The sequence below is a fragment of the Brachyhypopomus gauderio genome, unplaced genomic scaffold, assembly GCF_052324685.1.
Source record: "Brachyhypopomus gauderio isolate BG-103 unplaced genomic scaffold, BGAUD_0.2 sc346, whole genome shotgun sequence".
NCBI classification, from domain to species: Eukaryota; Metazoa; Chordata; class Actinopteri; order Gymnotiformes; family Hypopomidae; genus Brachyhypopomus; species Brachyhypopomus gauderio.
The window spans coordinates 52,501-60,917 of NW_027507167.1; positions in this window are offsets into that span (position 1 = coordinate 52,501).

Sequence of the window (8,417 nt, forward strand, 5' to 3'; positions counted from 1 at the left end):
ATTTTACTAATTTCTGGATGTATTAAATCATCCATGTGTCTCATCCTAGTGTGTGTGGCGGGCTCAGAGTATGCCTAAGGTGGGGTAACTATTTTAAACATTTTACTAATTTCTGGATGTATTAAATCATCCATGTGTCTCATCCTAGTGTGTGTGGCGGGCTCAGAGTATGCCTAAGGTGGGGTAACTATTTTAAACATTTTACTAATTTCTGGATGTATTAAATCATCCATGTGTCTCATCCTACTGTGTGTGGCGGGCTCAGAGTATGCCTAAAGTGGGGTAACTATTTTAAACATTTTACTAATTTATGGAGGAAAAAAAAGACCCAGCATTTTGCATTCAAATGTGCAGGGCGCACCGGCGTTTAAAGTCCAAAAGATGGCAGCATTACTCCACCGTAGTAATTATTTTCCTCCTTAAAGCTGTATACCATATGTTTCTGGAGGAATTAAATTCAGGCCTATAAGCCTACTGTGTGTGGCCGGCTCTTAGTGCACATTCTTAGGCTATGTATTTAATACAGAATAATGATTTTCTGGATGTATTAAATCATCCAGGGCTCTCATCCTACTGTGTGTGGCCGGCTCTTAGTGCACCTTTTTAGGCAATGTATTTTATACAGAATGATGATTTTCTGGATGTATTAAATCATCCAGGGCTCTCATCCTACTGTGTGTGGCCGGCTCTTAGTGCACCTTTTTAGGCAATGTATTTTATACAGAATGATGATTTTCTGGATGTATTAAATCATCCAGGGCTCTCATCCTACTGTGTGTGGCCGGCTCTTAGTGCACCTTTTTAGGCAATGTATTTTATACAGAATGATGATTTTCTGGATGTATTAAATCATCCAGGGCTCTCATCCTACTGTGTGTGGCCGGCTCTTAGTGCACCTTTTTAGGCAATGTATTTTATACAGAATGATGATTTTCTGGATGTATTAAATCATCCAGGGCTCTCATCCTACTGTGTGTGGCCGGCTCTTAGTGCACCTTTTTAGGCAATGTATTTTATACAGAATGATGATTTTCTGGATGTATTAAATCATCCAGGGCTCTCATCCTACTGTGTGTGGCCGGCTCTTAGTGCACCTTTTTAGGCAATGTATTTTATACAGAATGATGATTTTCTGGATGTATTAAATCATCCAGGGCTCTCATCCTACTGTGTGTGGCCGGCTCTTAGTGCACCTTTTTAGGCAATGTATTTTATACAGAATGATGATTTTCTGGATGTATTAAATCATCCAGGGCTCTCATCCTACTGTGTGTGGCCGGCTCTTAGTGCACCTTTTTAGGCAATGTATTTTATACAGAATGATGATTTTCTGGATGTATTAAATCATCCAGGGCTCTCATCCTACTGTGTGTGGCCGGCTCTTAGTGCACCTTTTTAGGCAATGTATTTTATACAGAATGATGATTTTCTGGATGTATTAAATCATCCAGGGCTCTCATCCTACTGTGTGTGGCCGGCTCTTAGTGCACCTTTTTAGGCAATGTATTTTATACAGAATGATGATTTTCTGGATGTATTAAATCATCCAGGGCTCTCATCCTACTGTGTGTGGCCGGCTCTTAGTGCACCTTTTTAGGCAATGTATTTTATACAGAATGATGATTTTCTGGATGTATTAAATCATCCAGGGCTCTCATCCTACTGTGTGTGGCCGGCTCTTAGTGCACCTTTTTAGGCAATGTATTTTATACAGAATGATGATTTTCTGGATGTATTAAATCATCCAGGGCTCTCATCCTACTGTGTGTGGCCGGCTCTTAGTGCACCTTTTTAGGCAATGTATTTTATACAGAATGATGATTTTCTGGATGTATTAAATCATCCAGGGCTCTCATCCTACTGTGTGTGGCCGGCTCTTAGTGCACCTTTTTAGGCAATGTATTTTATACAGAATGATGATTTTCTGGATGTATTAAATCATCCAGGGCTCTCATCCTACTGTGTGTGGCCGGCTCTTAGTGCACCTTTTTAGGCAATGTATTTTATACAGAATGATGATTTTCTGGATGTTTTAAATAGACACAGAGACGAATAACTCTTTCAACCTTTTATTGGTTCATCCAATGCCTGCATTCTGAGTTCTCTTACCCTGAATGCATCACTCAGGGTAGGTATAGATGCATAGAACCGATCTGCAGTCTCCATGGTATGGCACATGCTTTTACAAACTAACATGCGGTTCTCAGTGCTGAGATGTCTGACTTGGTTACTGACTGATGTTCGGATTATGGTAAACCCGATAGGTCCATCCATGCCTGCATGTTTCCATGCCCTTTGAAAGAGGTGGGTAATTTTGGTCATTTTTTTCCCTTGACTCTGAAAGACATACAAGCACTTTTTGTCTCCATAGCAGTAAGAGATGTCAGCCATGGCTCTTAACCATGTAGCCTCTTCAGGCATCAGGGCGAGGTATGCCGAGCCGTATCTCCTGTCCGTTTTGTGTCGATCAACCTGGGGAAATATGGATGTTACAAAAGACCCATGCCTCTCATGTTACTGTGTGTGGCGGGGGTAAGGTGGACTTATGTGGGCTTACCCAGACGACTGTACGGCCTTTGTCATCTTGGTCTGCGTTGTCTACTTGGTCCTTGGTCATATTGTAAAGAACCACAGGTCTATGGCCTGTTACCATCCCGAGATACCCTGTCAGATACCCTTGTAAGAGGCAATATGTGTCGTCTCTGGCCTCCTCCCTCATCTGGTCTGGAAGATAAAACCACCATGTTTAAAACATGTATGCCTATAAATGTGCACCTGTTGCGGGCTTGATATGTCTGTATTATGGCACTCACCTATGAGCCTGGGTATTTCCACTACTGCTATCTTCATAAATCTCTCAAAATCCTGGGTGGATTTTAGTTGTTCTGTAAGTGGATAAGTCAAAGGTTATACCATATGCATATGGATGTAATTTCTCCAGAATGTGCATGTGGATGTCAACATACTTGATTTAAGTCTTCTCACTGCCTGCCGGTGGCATCTCATATGTCTAGTGTGATCCTTCAGTAGCTTTTTGATTTGAAGGAGTATCTGTTTGATCTGGTGTGTTTGAAGGCCCAGTGTGTCCAGGTGGAAGGCTCGTGCGTGCTTTATAAAAGACATAGCGTTTATAAGCATGATATGTACCGTAGGGTGGCTATACTTGCTTTGGATCAGAGCAGACGGCCACTGTCTTAGTCTCTCCAGGTTGTGGATGAATTTAAGGCTATGGAAGTCGTGCTTGCTTGTGTCTTCGGCCATGTGGAGAATGAATTTTAGGGCGTGCGTCCTTCTTTGTTGGCCGTTTTCTGAGTCTTTCACTGTGGGATTAGAGCGTACGTGAAAGGCCTGGTAGTCGTCTAGGGCCACTTCCACCCTGGTTCCTTCCAAAGCTTCGGGTAAGATCAAATGCCTCCCCTTCCTAAGTGTGTTGCCTTCGGCCTCAGAATCGCTTGAGCTTGATGGTGAACCCACCGCCTCGTACTCAGAATGGCTGGATGCCGGTTCTTCCACGGCATGGCCATCACAGTTTGACCCTTCAGACGTGTCCGGCTCTGGGTTAAATGTAGTTTGGCTGTCACCAGTTTCCTCGGGTGTCTCACAGGCTACACTGTCTTTTGAACTCTGGGTCTTACGGTATTTCTCTAACAATTTGCCCATAAAAAGTCGCTTCGCCTGGGCTACCATTTTCATTTTTTGGGTACCGTGTACATTATGGGTAGAGCTTAAGTGCATGTCCAACCTCACCAAAGACTTCTTGTCACAGATTTCACAATCTAGCCGTACTGAACAACGATTGCTAGCCAGCCTAGCTATCAAACCGGTCTCCTTGTCATCGATTTCATGAACCGTTTTTAAGTGTTTTTTCAGCCTAGTGCACTTAACTTTACACATTGGACATTTCTGCCAAAGATAGTGAAAAAAAGAGACAAAATTAGTTATAATTTATATGATTAATTTAGTTTTAAAATGCCCGAAATGCTGGTACTTACCGTCTGTCTGCCTGCCATCTTCAAGCCGCTGTGATGCTAATTAAGCTTCCTTAATAGAACACACCTGGTCCCTAATCAAGAGGGCGGGAAAGGCACATTCCACATTGCGCATTGCGTGTTCCGTATTGCCTTTTTAAATTAAATATACCAGAGGCATAGACACTTAGAAAAAAATAGAGGCCTTTTTAAATTAAATATACCAGAGGCATAGACACTTAGAAAAAAATAGAGGCCGTTTTAAATAAAATATACCAGAGGCATAGACACTTAGAAAAAAAATAGAGGCCTTTTTAAATTAAATATACCAGAGGCATAGACACTTAGAATAAAAAAGAGGCCTTTTTAAATTAAATATACCAGAGGCATAGACACTTAGAATAAAATAGAGGCCTTTTTAAATTAAATATACCAGAGGCATAGACACTTAGAATAAAATAGAGGCCTTTTTAAATTAAATATACCAGAGGCATAGACACTTAGAATAAAAAAGAGGCCTTTTTAAATTAAATATACCAGAGGCATAGACACTTAGAATAAAATAGAGGCCTTTTTAAATTAAATATACCAGAGGCATAGACACTTAGAATAAAAAAGAGGCCTTTTTAAATTAAATATACCAGAGGCATAGACACTTAGAATAAAAAAGAGGCCTTTTTAAATTAAATATACCAGAGGCATAGACACTTAGAATAAAATAGAGGCCTTTTTAAATTAAATATACCAGTAGAAAAGACACTTTGAGTAAAAAAGGCCATTTTAAATAAAATATACCATGGCCAAATGAACTTAGAATAAAAGAGGAGAGTTTAGTTTAAATTATACCATGGTTAAATGCTGTTAGAAAAAAAGTGCACAGTTTAATCTTATTTGGAAGGCGCATTGACTCTTAAAGTCCACAAGATGTCACCGGTACTCCATCGTTTTTTTTCTGTTATACCATATGTACGTGCCACTGGGTGGACCCTCCAGACACCTCAGCCTAGTTGAAGTGTCCGATGAAGGTGCACTCATCTGGGCATGAGGTAAAGTTATTATACCAACATCATGTGGAGGTTTTCAAGTCAGAAATTGCACAAAGTCCCTAAATATACCAGAAGCATGGAGTTTTATGAGTGAATTAGTCTATGTCCCTTACTTTGTTAGACCATACACAAGATATTTTCTTCAGGAAATGCACAGAGTCCAATGCTATAACATTGCCAGGTGGTGGCTTTAAGGGAAAAAAGCATAAAAGTGTCCGAAAAACATGCTCTTTAGCTCGGGTACATCCCCAGGATCAAGAAAAATTGTCAGTTTTTTTTTCTATCTTGCTTAGAAATAGGTGTAAATTGACTCTGAAGTGTCATATCAGGCAATGCACAGAGTCCTTAAATATACCAGTAGCATGAGGTTTTTGTTGGAAATTAGTCTATTTCCCTTCCTGAGTTATACCTTATACAAGTAGTAATCTTCAGGCAATGCACAGAGTCCTTAAATTTACCAGTAGCATGAGGTTTTTGTTGGAAATTAGTCTATTTCCCTTCCTGAGTTAGACCATATACAAGTAGTAATCTTCAGGCAATGCACAGAGTCCTTAAATTTACCAGTAGCATGAGGTTTTTGTTGGAAATTAGTCTATTTCCCTTCCTGAGTTAGACCATATACAAGTAGTAATCTTCAGGCAATGCACAGAGTCCTTAAATTTACCAGTAGCATGAGGTTTTTGTTGGAAATTAGTCTATTTCCCTTCCTGAGTTAGACCATATACAAGTAGTAATCTTCAGGCAATGCACAGAGTCCTTAAATATACCAGCAGCAGGTGGTGGCTTTTAGTGAAAAAAGCATAAAAGTGTCCAAAAAACATGCTCTTTAGCTCAGGTACATCCCCAGGATCAAGAAAAATTGTCAGTTTTTTTCTCTATCTTGCTTAGAAATAGGTGTAAATCCAGTCTGAAGTGTCTGATCAGAAAATGCACTAAGTCCATTTTTTCTGTTATACCATACGCATTTGCCACTGGGTGGCTCCTCCAGACACATCTGTCCACTTGGAGTGTCCAATGAAGGTGCACTCATCTGGGCATGAGGTAAAGTTATTAAGCTTCCTTAATAGAACACACCTGGTCCCTAATCAAGAGGGCGGGAAAGGCACATTCCACATTGCGCATTGCGTGTTCCGTATTGCAGCCATCCCTAAGCAGTAGGTCGCGCTGGGATTGCTCATTGCGTATTGCGTGTTCCGTATTGCAGCCATCCCTAAGCAGTAGGTCGCGCTGGGATTGCTCATTGCGTATTGCGCATTGCGTGTTCCGTATTGCAGCCATCCCTAAGCAGTAGGTCGCGCTGGGATTGCACATTGCGTATTGCGTGTTCCGTATTCCGACCATCCCTATTTAAGGGTTAGGCGCTGTTAAGATTTTTCAAAGTCCAAGAATATACCAGCAGCATAGACACTTAGAATAAAAAAGAGGCCGTTTTAAATAAAATATACCAGTAGCATAGACACTTAGAATAAAATAGAGGCCTTTTTAAATTAAATATACCAGAGGCATAGACACTTAGAATAAAATAGAGGCCTTTTTAAATTAAATATACCAGAGGCATAGACACTTAGACTAAAATAGAGGCCGTTTTAAATAAAATATACCAGTAGCATAGACACTTAGACTAAAATAGAGACCTTTTTAAATTAAATATACCAGAGGCATAGACACTTAGAATAAAATAGAGGCCTTTTTAAATTAAATATACCAGAGGCATAGACACTTAGAATAAAATAGAGGCCTTTTTAAATTAAATATACCAGAGGCATAGACACTTAGAATAAAATAGAGGCCTTTTTAAATTAAATATACCAGAGGCATAGACACTTAGAATAAAATAGAGGCCTTTTTAAATTAAATATACCAGAGGCATAGACACTTAGAATAAAAAAGAGGCCTTTTTAAATTAAATATACCAGAGGCATAGACACTTAGAATAAAATAGAGGCCTTTTTAAATTAAATATACCAGAGGCATAGACACTTAGAATAAAAAAGAGGCCTTTTTAAATTAAATATACCAGAGGCATAGACACTTAGAATAAAAAAGAGGCCTTTTTAAATTAAATATACCAGAGGCATAGACACTTAGAATAAAATAGAGGCCTTTTTAAATTAAATATACCAGTAGAAAAGACACTTTGAGTAAAAAAGGCCATTTTAAATAAAATATACCATGGCCAAATGAACTTAGAATAAAAGAGGAGAGTTTAGTTTAAATTATACCATGGTTAAATGCTGTTAGAAAAAAAGTGCACAGTTTAATCTTATTTGGAAGGCGCATTGACTCTTAAAGTCCACAAGATGTCACCGGTACTCCATCGTTTTTTTTCTGTTATACCATATGTACGTGCCACTGGGTGGACCCTCCAGACACCTCAGCCTAGTTGAAGTGTCCGATGAAGGTGCACTCATCTGGGCATGAGGTAAAGTTATTATACCAACATCATGTGGAGGTTTTCAAGTCAGAAATTGCACAAAGTCCCTAAATATACCAGAAGCATGGAGTTTTATGAGTGAATTAGTCTATGTCCCTTACTTTGTTAGACCATACACAAGATATTTTCTTCAGGAAATGCACAGAGTCCAATGCTATAACATTGCCAGGTGGTGGCTTTAAGGGAAAAAAGCATAAAAGTGTCCGAAAAACATGCTCTTTAGCTCGGGTACATCCCCAGGATCAAGAAAAATTGTCAGTTTTTTTTTCTATCTTGCTTAGAAATAGGTGTAAATTGACTCTGAAGTGTCATATCAGGCAATGCACAGAGTCCTTAAATATACCAGTAGCATGAGGTTTTTGTTGGAAATTAGTCTATTTCCCTTCCTGAGTTATACCTTATACAAGTAGTAATCTTCAGGCAATGCACAGAGTCCTTAAATTTACCAGTAGCATGAGGTTTTTGTTGGAAATTAGTCTATTTCCCTTCCTGAGTTAGACCATATACAAGTAGTAATCTTCAGGCAATGCACAGAGTCCTTAAATTTACCAGTAGCATGAGGTTTTTGTTGGAAATTAGTCTATTTCCCTTCCTGAGTTAGACCATATACAAGTAGTAATCTTCAGGCAATGCACAGAGTCCTTAAATTTACCAGTAGCATGAGGTTTTTGTTGGAAATTAGTCTATTTCCCTTCCTGAGTTAGACCATATACAAGTAGTAATCTTCAGGCAATGCACAGAGTCCTTAAATATACCAGCAGCAGGTGGTGGCTTTTAGTGAAAAAAGCATAAAAGTGTCCAAAAAACATGCTCTTTAGCTCAGGTACATCCCCAGGATCAAGAAAAATTGTCAGTTTTTTTCTCTATCTTGCTTAGAAATAGGTGTAAATCCAGTCTGAAGTGTCTGATCAGAAAATGCACTAAGTCCATTTTTTCTGTTATACCATACGCATTTGCCACTGGGTGGCT